Raw genomic sequence first — 14918 nt, 5'->3', positions numbered from 1 at the left:
CGTATTACCAAAACGTGAAGGACATATTGGAAACACTTTTTATTTTAATGGCATCCAATCTTGGAATGCTCTTCCTGATAAAATAAAAGCCGTTAAATTCTTTTGTCAATTTAAGAGTGCATTAAAAAATCACCTAAAACTGGAAACTGCCCGAGAACAGCATTACCAGTAAAATAACACATTTTGTACAGTTGGTTTCTAGTATTGTAGATAATGTATACATTAGGGTATGTTAAAATATAATCTTGTTTCACATATTAGGAAGATTATTGTTTGCTTCAGATGTTTTCAAATTATATGACTGATGGATATGTTTGTATGTATTTTATTTTTTTCCCCCAATATTCCAGTACTTGTCGTAGTTTATATTTTTTGTTACAATATGTTAATGTTTTATACTAACTATAGGACCCCATTGGAAATAAGCCTTTCGGCTTTCATGGGCTATCCTGTCAAGGTATTTCCTCAATTTCATTGTAATCTCCTGTGATATTCTTGACGAATAAAATCAATCAATCAATAATAATACTACATGTAGATGAAAATTGTAATTTCCCCAAAACTCATGGCGAATATATGATTAATTACACAAAGATCAATTATTGGCTCTGTTATCTTTAATATTACTCAACTGAGTCGTTAAAACAATGTGTTTTTCCTTGAAAGATAACACGTAACTAGTTGATTCTGTTACTCCTTCTGGGCCTCTCTATCCCCTTCTTCTATCACCATATTTCACCCTTTAACCCCTTTCTCTGCTACTCCCCTACCTATCCTTCTCTCTCTCTATCTTTCCCATGCTTTCTCTCTCTCTCTTTCACAGTTGCCTATAGATGCAAAAGAGTAATCATGATATCATAAACAAGCTCATACTGCATGATCCTCATTGGACAATCAAGTCCTGTGACTAGAGAGGCTTTCATCTATTGGTTGAAGAGGAGGTTAGTTCACTCCCTTCTTGATGAACTGGCACACTTCCATAATCATGGATTCATGGCTATAGGGTTACACCATTTTCATTTCAAAATGAGAATATTTCAATTTATCTCTTAATTTGTAATTGTCTCTAAATTTGTAAGAATATAAACTTAACACACGTTCCTTTTTCTATTTTCTTTTATGATAATATGATATGATAATGATCAAATGAATATATGTTACATATATATGTTTCAGAATTACATTTGATTTGATAATGATGCTCGATTGTAACCGAAAAATCCCTCAGCCACCCCCTCCCTCCCCCCACCTGAAATATATCAAATCATTAGGTGGTTTCAAACCGCCTCGATCACAAGAATCCCCGTTAAATTACGAGAACTTTTTTAGGCTGAAAAATACCCATTAATTATTCCTGCATTCACACCGCCCTGAAACATACCCTTCGGGATAAGTTCCTGAAGTTACGAGCATGCGCAGTATGGTCTGATAAGCAGCAAGGCGCGAAATTCAAAATCACTAGCCCAGCAGCAACCCATGCACGGCGCCGCACCCAACGACACGCTGGGCTAAAAGTTCCCGTAATTTGCTTTCAGACCGCCAAAATACCCACGACATTGGAAAAATCCCCGCGAAAGTTCTTGTAATTTCGCCAAGTACCTACTATTTATCGGGTATTTTCTTTCGGGGATATTACGCGTAGTTTGCTTTCACACCGCCAAAATACCTGGTATTTTCTGATCAGGGTAAATTTCCCGATCAGAGAATACCTGGAACTGGCGAACTTCGAGGCGGTCTGAAACCACCTATTATGACTCCTAAAACCATCTCCTTACAGTTACACATTCAAAATTGAGAAAGTATGGATCTTATCCCCAAGACAACCACCCCCTCTACTTTACTACAGCCAAGAGCATGCACAAACTATGAACATATCTTAAGGCTCATTCACATTGAAAAAAATATGTATAGAGAAGGGGTAAATGTTCACTTAGATACAAGAGAAAACGGCAAATCCATGGAGAAATCATCTTCATGTAATGTGATTTGCACAACATTGCATTGGGTAAAAAAAGGCAATATAACTCATGGTAATTTAAGATGTTGGCTTATGTTTGATGAACAATTTAAACTTGAAATAGAGGGTACAATGTCATGTGACATGAACTTGTAACTTAATGAATCTCTGATGTAACTTATTATGCTGTAACGTTTTGTAACCTGTGTTGTAATTTGTAAATGTAACTTTATCATAACTGTCACACCTGTATTGTTCATGTGTTGTAACTTTTTTCAACTTTCCTACAACAGTTAATCTGGAGTAACTTTGTTGTAATTTTCACCTCTTTGACTTCTGATTTCATTAATCCAAAAAAGACGATTGTATTCCTATTTTTAATACCAAATATATTTTTTATCTCATTCACAGGGTACACGCTCTGCTTTGAAAGTTATGTGTCATTCACACTAGAATTTAAAAAAAATACAGTGGTATAATTTCATTTTCCATGGTTGTCTGAACAGGTTGCTATGCTTATTTGCTCTTCCCCATCTAGTACCTTTTATGCTTAATTTCCTGGCATTGTAAAATACAGGTTCATGAGATGATCAAACTCTGCATTAATACATCCTAGATCTACAGAGACTTGGTGATTGATGTGTAATGTTTACATAGTGATGTTCGGTTGCCATGGTGATAATCATCTCACAGTCAGAACTAATTATCTTTGAAGAATCAAGAGTACAGACTTCCAATCATCTAAGAATTAAAGGCATTGGTATCGGACAATTTAGAATAAAGGAGTAAAAAATAAAGTCTTGTATGGGATTTATCCCGGGGGGGGGCAGTCAAATATATTGATGTACACACGCGTGACCAAGTAATTTCCAAACACCCCGTAAACGAGTTTTTCTCTGTGTGCAAAATAACCCCCTAAACAAGTTTTTTTCGGGCTTTATTTACACATTTGGGCCCCTAAACAAGTTGTCGCCAAAATATGACCTCAGGGAAAAAACATACCCTAAACACGTTTGGCTAGTCTTTAAAAAAAAAGCTTTGGGGAAAAAAAAAGCTTTGGGGGAAAAAATATACCCTACATACGTTTGACCCCGCGATTGACCATTGACCAGTCTTTCAAAACCACCCTTTTTCTTGAAAATCAGTGTTTTGATACCCTTAACGGGTCCACGTGCGGACCGCGTCCAAAACTGAAAAAACACCCCTTTAAACGCGTTTTTTGGTCACGCGTGTGTACAGCAATATATTTGACTGCCCCCCCCCCCTCCCCCCCCCCCCCCCGGGGATTTATACATTGTCCAAAGTATTGAGCAAATGAAAATATGTAAAAAACACACAAATCTTAAAGATTTAAAAATAAGACAATGCCTTATATCTCGAGAGTGAAATTTTATAGACCAAGACATCAAAAGGAGAAAGGATTTTGCCATGGTAGGTAGCAACTGGCTACTGACATCCAATACCTCATTCACTTGACAATCATAATAGATGAACTGCCAAAATGCTCTGATAAGAGATCAGACAGCCATCATTTGGGAATCCATGAATATACCATGAATATTCATTCCATAAACATTCTAAAGATGAAACAAGGAAGAGGAGACGAAGAGAACACCTCAAGCGGGAATCCACCGGTCCTATGACTAACTCTGATTCACACCTTGCATCATCGTAGATTCAGTGAGACGGGCTTTAAACATGAACCTAAAAAAGAGATGGCAGCTGATTAAGGCTCCAAGCGCATGCCAATGATTGTTTTAAGCCCGCATGAACATCAGTAGATGGAACTAAAGAGAAAGGATAGATCTACATTGGATGCCTCTGGTGGTGTCGGTCTAGATAAGCCACGCTAGGGGTTTCACGTAGCACGCTTCAGGGAGTGATGATGACGAATACTACTATATGATGTCATGTAATCATATTATTTGATTAGATGCTCTCTTTTTGTCTATTTTCATTTAATTGTTCAGCCTTTGCACAACTATCACCTTTCCCCTTGTCTCATCTAAATTCCTCCACTTAGCATGTGGATTTATATCTACAGATTGTATTTCTGCTTTAAACCTTTTAACTTCTTTTACCTCTCTGTTACACTTTCACTATCTCTCTCTGTCACTTGTCTATCTCAAATTTCTATTTACAAATTCATACATCTGATACTAGCCATTTGACAGTTTTATTACAATTCTCTCCATCCATCCCACTCTATCTTTCCCTCTCAGCCCTCCCTTTCTTTCTATCATTTCAGTCAGAAATAGCTAAAGAAAGATGTAGAACACTCTGGCCTACAGACAGGGGGTGGGGCTCAAGCCCCCTGCCTCTAAATTTTCCATGACGGAGAAAAAAGAAAATGCACTGAAACAAAATTAATGGGACAATGGTGAAATATGGTAAAAATATGTCAAAAAATTAGATTCTCATTTAAAAAACGTCAAGTTCGGCCCACTCGTGAATTTAGAAATTTCCCTGACATGCCATTTCAACCCCTTCTAATTTGTTCACTCATTACGCGAATTGTAGAACAGACTCATATACTCAGTTAAAGTCATTTATTTAGACTGTATAGGCACTCCATTCTTGCAAAACAGACAAGTATGTGTAAGTATCTGTATTAATATGGAACAATAGAATAAAACAATAGAATGTGGTTTCATCTCAGTCTGAACGATTCATGTTACTGCGGATAATACAAACCCTATGAATTGTAGTTCTACTCACATATCTCCTCATGAAAGCATCTTGCTATTCAAAAGCTCCAATTTCACAATACAATCCATCACAGCTTGCCTTCTGTGCAACACCTCTGGACTCTCCTTCATCATATAGGCCCATAAACCTCTATCCACAATTTTATGCTCCAAATGAACTTGAATTAATAATACCAATCTAAAAGTACAACAGGTGCTTCAGCAACCACTGCATGTAATTTTTATTGACTTCACCATTTCCATTGCTTTATATTCAGTGGTTGGCATTACAGTGTACCAGTAGAAGTATTTGTACATTAATTTGATCCCAAATATGTATAGACCTATACTGCCTACACAGCAGTAGAGGGCATGACATTTCTGCAAATCTCATATGAGATGTTCATAGCGAGAAGGAAGCGAGTCATTTGAATATGTAAGGGATAAATGCCCTTCTAGCTTTTTAGGAGATGTCATTGTCAACAAGTGCTATGGCCCATGGTATAGGTTCACGCAATTGAGACAGCAGATGGCTAGGATAATTGAACTTTTTATTTCTACCATCTGTGTTAAATTTTTTAAGAAAAATAAATAAAAAGCCAGAATTGCAAAAACTTGCAGTGGTAGTTTATTCTGAATAAGGCTATTTATCAATATGTACACGGTAGTTTATAATAATAAGAAAATTATGTCTTAGGCTTTTTTTCCATTGATTGGAGCCTCTCTCCATATTAAGGACATAATAATTCTGATTTACCCAAAGATAGCCATTCCAGCTCTCGTGAACTGCATAACAAAGTATGTTATTATTACCCTTCTCCATATTCTAAAATCATGAAGTGCCCGACAAGAAGGCAAAGTCTCATTTTAGACTTTGGTATGACTCAGCCAGGGATTGAATCCATGACCTCCTACTCATAAGCACTCTACCACTGAGCCACTATGTCACCATGTTTTATTCTAAAGATTCAGACAATATTGGGGACTTTGATCAGTGAAACATATAGGTAAGCAAGGGAAAGGGGAAATAGCAGAATATACAAAAGCTTTTTCGCTTCTTTTCAGCATCTCAGCTATCCGAAAACTTCAATAGGGGATTCAAGAAGACAGATAAAAAGTAGAAGGAAGTAAAGAAGAGAGTCAGAGGTTATCAACTGACCTCCTTCAAAGCTTCTAAGATAAATCTCTACAGGGAATTTTAAGTGCTTGAATCTCTTTTCCTTGTCTCCTTGCCATCCCAAAATCTTTGAATTATCCATACAGCTGTAAATCGTAAAGATACCTGGCACGCACATGAATAAAAGATGACAAGCTCTGATACGAATGTGAGTTTTTAATTCTTAGATCACTCTGAAAATCATGAACAGGTTTCGAACGAACATGAGTCATACAACATGAGTACACCCATCCCTCCCTATGAAAGATACAGTCAAGATTATTTCTCATTTTCTTCATTTAACTTAGATTGGATAAAGCTGTTTCTAAAAACAGGTCTAGTCAAACATTTAGCTTGTAAGTGCAATCTGATTGTTCTTAACTCGAGGAAACCAACTTAGGGAGAATGGACTAAATACAACTTTGTTCTTCTAATTCAAGAGCAATAAATTGCTACTTGAAACTGAAGATTCAACACCGCAAGAACAAAAATAGCTACCAATCTTGAAAGTGGGACCTATCCACAGTATAATCAACGTTTCCATTCGCAGAACCAACCTCTTTCCTCCTTTCTCTCGTACTCACCCCCCCCCCCCCTTTACCCTATTTTCACAAGTCCTTTTTCTTTACCCTCTCCTTCCTCAAATTTGCCTTCAAATGTACCAATTCTATTTTTTACATAGGACTTTAGAGAACTTACTATTTAAAAAGTATTTTCCATTGATCAAAATTGATAATTGAATTTGAGAAGAAAACTCATACCCTGTGATGGTATTACAAGTAATTCTACATCTACTTTAGATAAGGCACAAGACTAGGCCTTTCTATCAGGCCTACATGAAGCGATGTTTAAACAATTTTCACTGACAACTCTTATAATCCACTGAAATCCTTGCATGGGACTTGCTGAGAGCAAATTTAAGTGGAAAAATAAGTGGAAATTACTGACAGCAAACTTCATGAAACATACCAAGGGCCCTGAAACATAAATGAATATGATCTATTGTACAATTAAACAGACGTCAGCGACCACCTTCAGGAGCAACCCGAAGACATACATGAACATGTATAACAGTGCTTATTGACAGAAAACCATCAATTGTTAAAGTTTGAACCTGTAATATACATGTATTTTTATTTTCTTATTTTATTTGCTCTGAAGAGCATTAAGCATCTAATTAAGAAAGAAAGTAAGCTATATAATTCATATGTATTCTTATTATCATTAACTTTAGATGTAACACCTTGCAAAAAAAAGCTCTAATCAATTTCAAATATTGATTGTGTTGATGATGTGTTACAGTGCCGTTCTATCAATCAAAGAAGTGTTAATTCTTTTTGAACTGCTACATTTAAAAGTCGCTAAAGCTACAAGCAATGAAAAGCTGCCCTAATATAAAATACATACATTGACAAATTTGATTTATATCATGAGCAGAAATTGGTATTATGCTGATTATATTTTCAAATCCCTTACTTTTACCTTCATTGACATTTTGAGTGAAGTACCCCCTTTTCATATAAAAGGAACTTATTTTTGACAAAAGTTGCTTCTCACAGAAACACTCCCTTTTGGCTTTCTTGATTCTATACGTCATATAATGAAAGCAGTAGCACATACATGTATAAGTGAAATGAGATGTACTTTATAACATACTAAAAGTACATTATTTCCACACCTGATGTTATTATAACACTAATTGAACATTCTAAATAGATTACATCTCATGCAAGGCTACCTTCAATTCCATTAAATGGTGACTCATTTACATTTCAAGTGCTAAAGGGATTGGTTTGTCAAAAATGCCTTAATCTACGATATGTCTAAAGCAAAGGAAAGAAAACGTTAACATTTTAATGATTCCAAATCTCTTACACCGGAGTTATACCTTTTTTGCATTCTTCTGTTTGCTTTTTTCTTTATTATAAGTACCTATAATGCTATTTTGTCTGGTTAAATACTCAACAGCTCTGCCTTGAGTGGGCCGCATGTTATGTTACAAAGTACATGCACAATCCATAGACACACCCTTTTCATAAGTGTGTAATTTGCCAAAAGAAAAGTGCACTTCAGTCAAAAATTATAATCATATTCAGATCACAACTCAGTTCATCATCAATGAAATACATTTTACCAAATTCTTACCATGAAAGAGCTTCATTGCATCGGAGAATGAATACTTCCAATAACAGAAAATAATATCTCTACCGCATGACCTTCCTTTATCACCATACCATGCATTTACCAGAATATGAATTCAGAATCAATGTCGACTGACTGCCAATATGTACATCCTCCTTTTATCATAGAGATAAATGGAAGAAAGGAATACCATTGAATTTCTTCAAGTCCATCTGTCCAGATTTGAAATCTCAGTCAAGGGCGTATCCTAAAGGTACCCTACAAACGCCCTGCAGGTGACCTTAAATTGCGTCAGAATGCACAGCAACGGGGAGTAACCTAGATTTCCCAGCATGCAATGCGTGAACAGAATGGCAGTCATTCGAGTGACTTTGATGAACGGGAGTGAGATTCTTCAAATCAACAAGGGGCACTCAAAGGGGTTCAAAAGAAAAGCTCCGTTCAGAATTTTATAGAAAGGTATCTCGATGCATCAGGGAAACGAGAAGATGAAGTAAAAAAATCAGTTGCTATTAGCAACCATGTGACGCTAGCATCCAATGATAAATGCCGAGTGTATATGCTTAGTCAGCTACACTTAAAAGCATACAGTGTAGACGTGCATATGCCAGAGAGCCCTTAATTTGTCTAGCGTTTGTACATTGTCTACCACATGATGTAAGGCTGCATGAGTAAACAATTAAATTCATATGATTAAAAGATGGTGTCTTTTCCCCACTTTGAATGTCATGTAGCATTTGCAAACATAATGAGCAAATCTAGTGGAGCATTGACATTGAAAGCAAATATGATCTGAATGAAACCGTACAGTATGTGTACAAGCTGCTTGCAGATTGCAACTGACTAGAAAAGATTAAGGGACTTTTCTCACTTAGATTATACATGGGTATAAAACGTTTATAAGAAATGCGTATTAACATAATATTCATAATTCCCTAGAATTACCTATATAATAATATAATATAATAATAATAATAATAATAATAATAATAATAATAATAATATAATATAGGGTATTTATATTGCGCACATATCCACCTTGTTAGGTGCTCAAGGCGCTCCTATATTACCCGGCTAAGCTAGGCGTTCATAGCGCACACAGCTTTTTAAGGAATTACTTCCTACCGGTACCCATTTACCTCACCTGGGTTGAGTGCAGCACACTGTGGATCAGTTTCTTGCTGAAGGAAATTATGCCATGGCTGGGATTCGAACCCACGACCCTCTGTTTCAAAGTCCGAAGACTAATCCACTGGGCCACAACGCTCCACTATATCCAAAGAGGCAAAGAATGAAATACAAGCCAATATGTACATGTAGGTTCTCTTAATAGTATGAAGATCATTATAAAAATGTTATGATTATAATGGTTTACAAATTTAATATATTCTTCAAATGAAAATAAAAGTATCTCATAAAAACATTGGAAATTATTGTATCAATTAGGCGGGTATTGTAAGACATTTGAAAAATGATTGTGAAAAATAATTGTGACCGGATCTAATGATTAACAATTCTATTTTACACAAAAAAGATAGTCAATAAGTCTATGAACACTTCTATGTATCAATTTTTTTTTAGCTCAGTTATTTTTCTCATATTTTTGGTTGATAGCATTTACTAACATACTTACTAGCATGGTACTAACTAATCTATAGTGTTACTGATGTGCTTTAAAAGAATAACCGATCACAAGGTGATTATCACAAGCTCCAAAAAGTCTGCAGTGTGATCATTTACTATATTTAAAGTTTCAAAAGGCATACTCGTACACTTCCACACACAACAATCTTGAAAATAAATTAAAGACAGGACGAAATGAGAGAAAGACCCAAATGCAATATAAAATCCCTTAATATTTCAGTTGTATAACAGCTTCTAATTCAGACACAAGAGACACATAAACTTGAAGCAATTCGCCACCACTTCATGCATTCAAATTAAATCATGCATGGATCGATAATGTTCTCACCACTGCTCTACACAAAAAAGTAAACTCTCTGATCAAATTAATGCCAAGATATTGCCATGGTAACGGCACATTCATCAAAAAATTAATCAGCAGCACCTCGACATGCAATTCTCTCAAGCTTTCTATAATATAAAAAGGTTGCAGCATCTAAAAAGAGCTTTCCTCTCCTTATTTTGTCTTGGTTTGTTCATTTGACTTCATTACTTCATCTGAATTGCAAGAGGTATAATACATCATTTTACACTATATATTTTAATCCATCTACATTCCATTATGTTATTAAAAAAAAAAAAAAAACATGTGATAGATATTGGAAAGGGTCGCTAAGTACATGAATTCATATTGTTATGAGTGACTCACTAAACCATACCAAATGCCTACATTCAGTATTTTCCTTTCATGAAATATTACAACAGGAATATACCTCTGAAACTTCTCAAGTTCTCATCAGAACTGAAAGCAATTTAATTGTTTTTTCATGACAACAAACTGTACAACTACCAATATTTATTCAGGACTGCAATCATACTGGATGATTTTCTATATTTATCTCAAGTCTAAAAGCAGCATGCAACATGATTAACCAAAAAGAAATTATGAAATTAAGTTATTAAAGCAGAATAAGTTTTGTTTACATATCAAGATAATGACATTACTTCGACATACATGATTCAGGTGAAGACCAGCAAGCCAAGTAGTCTGCACGCACATACCTTCTTTTTTTTCACAGTGCATAATAAAGAGTCGGAAGTAAAAGACTAGATTCACTCATGTATAATGTGACTGCATCTTATAACATTTGACACAGACAGTGGGTTTGAAGTATAGTCTCCAACTCAGACATGGTATAATTTGTTACAGTGTTAGATTTGAGTCTGTGCATGCATACTACAAGCCAAGTAACACTTTGCTTTTTAATGGAACACCCCCCCCCCCCATGTATTGGCCCTTCAGAGTCTGTATGTTAGAGTGGTGACATTGAAATTGTGTGATGGATATTTTCAGGGTATGTTCACATCATACTTGGATAGAATCGACTGATGCTAATCACACATCTGAATGGATTTCATTACTTCCAATGTTTTCACCAAGGTTTTGAAACATTGCAATTACTACTTTACCAACAATACATTTTAAAATATCATTATATTTGTACAGCACCATCCCCCCCCCCCTCATTATGGTTTTCATCATCATTACACTCATACTTGTGAAGACTAAGAAATAGCAATGGTGTCTATTGACACCATTTTTTACTAAAAGATATTTAGTAGGATCGTAATATATGCAGCTTTTGTCACAATGCAAATCTATTAAAAATATGTTGCAAATCGGTTATCAAAACATATTTTCATATGATATACATTGGTTTCAAAAAGGTAAAATAATCACTGTACTACATTGCACATGTATACAACTGGAAAGATATTGAATCTGTTACAGTCAATGATCTTAAATATTGACTTCAAACAAATATTATTTTCTATAAATTGTAAAATAATTATAAAATAGGCCCATATAATACGAATGCACGTAAAAATAAATATCCTGCCTTCAATAATGTTCAAGTCTGCAGAAGGTGTTTTTCCAACTGAAAGAATAAATCAATCCAACTTCAAAACTTACTCAAGGCTGACCATCCTCACATCCAACAGAAGGTCAACTTGTAATAAATTATATCAGCATATAGAATATGCTGGTGGCTTTAAAGATGTCTGACAAAGATCTACCTCTCCAAATGGCTTGGCTAGACTACAACAAGGATTTTCTAGACAGCTTTCTGCTGTGATGAAGTAGCAAACACTGCAAGATCAGATACCAAAGAGTTCTGCTATAATGAAATCATCCTTCTACAGATCCACAGATGATCTACAGATGACGAAATGTCCAGCAGAGCTACTCATCCTTGATGCCCTGCATCAGACGATCATCACTACGGTAACAAACCAGTACTCCTACATGTTACAACACAACCTCAACAAATATTATCTTGGAGGGAAAAGCAGATACCCCATCCCTCCTGACATTAATGTTCAAAGCATTCATGTGATCTCTCTCTCAGAACCAATACAGGAGCATATTGAAACAGAGGGAGATGGATCTCGCCTGCGCAAAGTTCAAAAGGTGCCAGGGTTTTTGTTCAAGCAAAGCCAGTAGGTAAATAAAGATATTGGAATGACATTGCTGAGTAAATGTTGATCAGGTTTAAGTGGTCTGTTGATTGCACCAGTCTGGTACAGGAACATGCTACGTTTCATATGATGTTAGTCAAACATCACATTGTGAATAGTTGTAACACTTAAAAAATAACCTTAGACTGGTCCTTATCGCTTAATCCTTACGAAAAACAATTAAGTCTCAATTCCAAGTGATACTTTTCAGATTAAGTTTATTGTTAAACTGTTAGTGATAATGATAACAACAAATTAGAAGGGTAAATTAAGTTTTTTAAGGTGTAAAAACATATTCCAAAGAGTGCAGGATGCATATTTCAAAACAGGATTCAAACTTTAGAAGTAAAGAAAGTGATGGCTTAGACATAAGAAATCTGTTTTCACCCTTCAAAAATGTTCAAGTTTAGCATGAATAAATAACTTTTGTAAGCCTTCAACAGATAACGTAAATTCAAATGAACAAATTCACAAACTTCTTTTTAATTGCAATGGTCAGGTCTGAAAATAAGACTGCCCTTCTGAAAAGTTTATAAATAGCATGTTGAGAAAATTCTCTGATTTTTGCCTAAGGTGTATTAGGGGCAAAACACCTCAGAATTTTTCAAAGTGACAGCTATTTCATGAAGTAGAACAGACAGTTCAATAATTCAAGTGTCAACAGTGATATGGTTGAGAAGTTCAAGCTACAGTCATAGCTATACATTATCTTATCAAGACAAATATAATATTGAAATTGACCTCAGCGATTGTTTGCATACAGTGATAGGGAGTAATGATGAAGAGAAAAATAGAAATAGTTGATTGCTCATTAGTGCTGTTATCGATAACCTCTTTATCGCTATAGTCCTGTCAATAATTGCATGTTTTTGCCAATTTAATAGCGATTATCGATAACCTTTCTCTTGTAGTCGATAATACCTGCTATTATGTAGGGCCAGTGATTTTCCGCGATTGCGGAAAACGGACGGAATTTACAGAAACAGCCTTTTGAAACAGAAAGTGGCATTTCAAATGGAAAACATGTTTTTCCTCAAAATACACAGAACAGTGCCACAGAAATCACTCCACAATATCAACAAAATACATATACTTACTGGCCACAAAACACAATCTCAATTCGCTATAATCATGACAATCCAAACATCATGACTGCCCTCAACTCAATCACTCGATGGTATCGAAAACATTTACAAGCGCAAGCTCAATATAGTGACCAAAACAAGTACCAAATAACGTAGAAGCAACACAGCCTTGTGTTGCTGCCCTCTACGTTCGAAGATGTAACAGCACGAAATCCAAATGGCGGATAGGCGAAAGTTGTTGACTGCTCAGAACGATGTCCAGAAAGCCCCCAAATCATCAATAAAATTTCATCCAACCCTAAAACAATGCTAATAACGTGAAAGGTGGGGATATATTCATAAATATATTTTTACAATATGTTATGTACTCATTTAGATTCAATATACATGGATTTTAAAGCATTGTTGGTACAGTGGCAGATACAAATTTTGACCAGCGCGAGTAATGTGACATCGCTAATCAATGCAATGAGTATAGATTTTCTATGTAATCAACGGAATTGTCTCCTACATGTAGTTCTTTTGTCAATAGTTGTCAATATCGGTAAGATATTTTAAGCGATATATCGACAGAGAATTTTCTTACCCATAACAGCACTATTGCTTAAAGGTAAAGTCCACCACCAAAATTTTTTCATATGAATCAATAGAGAAAATGAAACAAGTAAAACAATTAAAATTTCATCAAAATTGGGTACAAAATAAGAGAGTTATGACATTTCAAAATTTTGCTTATATTACATAGTTATATTCACAACTCAATGAAATGCAAGTGAGCGAGTCGATGATGTTACTCTCTATTTTATTCGTATTTTATTGTTTGAATTATACCATATTTCATTTTATACAGATTTGGTAATATGAACCCATTTAATTGAACCATAAAATATTACACAATGGTAATTTCGCATGTTCAGGAAGGAATAAAACTTTGCATCACATAACGATGAAGAGAAAATCAAAATATTACATATTTCATGCAATATAATACAAAAGAAATAGTGAGTGGGTGATGTCATCAGTCCCATCATTTGCATTCCGTTCAAGATCTGCATATAACTCTTTTGTGAAAGCGAAACTTTAAGATGTCATAACTTTCTTATTTTACATCCGATTTTGATGAACTTTACAGTGTTATTCTGGTTGGATTTTTCTATTTTTATTCAAATCAACTTTTTGTTTGAGTGGACTTGTCCTTTCAGCAAAAATCAACTGGGTTATCTTATCCCCAGTCAAAAGCCACCGCTAGAAAATGTCCTCAAGTTTACATTAAATGTATCTTTCTTCCAATTGCTAAAGATGATTATTCTAAAAACGTAGTTGTAATCTCATAATATGCATGAATTTTTCAGTCTATGAGCAATATTGTCTCTGGGGGGGGGGTATGCAAACTCTACGTATTTGATAATGAAACCAAAAACTGAAATTATAGTATCAAAATAGTATGTACATGGATTTTTTTAATGACAAAACACAGATATAGCCTCTTTTATTACATATACATGTACCTTAACTCTAGGACCCATATCAAATATCATCCATCGTTAAACATAGCATCATCTAAATGCATACACCTAAACTGCAAGGCTCCTATCGAGATGGGATCTGATCAATAAAATCTGAAGGTCAGATCTAAGCCCAGATTCAGCCATCTTTAATTTTTCCAGTTGTGAATATCAAATATCAAGGTCATAAAGCGAAGGATATTCTGTCATGTTATCATTGCTGAGAGCCGCCTCTGCTAAAAT

General features: G+C 35.1%; 1 protein-coding gene across 1 annotated transcript in view; it reads right to left on the bottom strand.

The window, feature by feature from the left end:
• Positions 1–11983, bottom strand: part of LOC129260813 (microtubule-associated tumor suppressor 1-like) — a 130630-nt gene extending 118647 nt beyond the window's left edge. The window contains exon 1 of the mRNA XM_064114374.1: positions 11541–11983. The gene's annotated coding sequence lies outside the window, so the exon portion shown is untranslated. The remainder of the gene's footprint in view (positions 1–11540) is intronic.
• Between the last annotated feature and the right edge of the window lie 2935 nt (positions 11984–14918).

This window comes from Lytechinus pictus, unplaced genomic scaffold (assembly GCF_037042905.1).
Source record: "Lytechinus pictus isolate F3 Inbred unplaced genomic scaffold, Lp3.0 scaffold_19, whole genome shotgun sequence".
In the NCBI taxonomy this organism is placed as follows: domain Eukaryota; kingdom Metazoa; phylum Echinodermata; class Echinoidea; order Temnopleuroida; family Toxopneustidae; genus Lytechinus; species Lytechinus pictus.
Note: the sequence above shows the minus strand (reverse complement) of the source record. Positions and strands in the feature narration are given on the sequence as shown.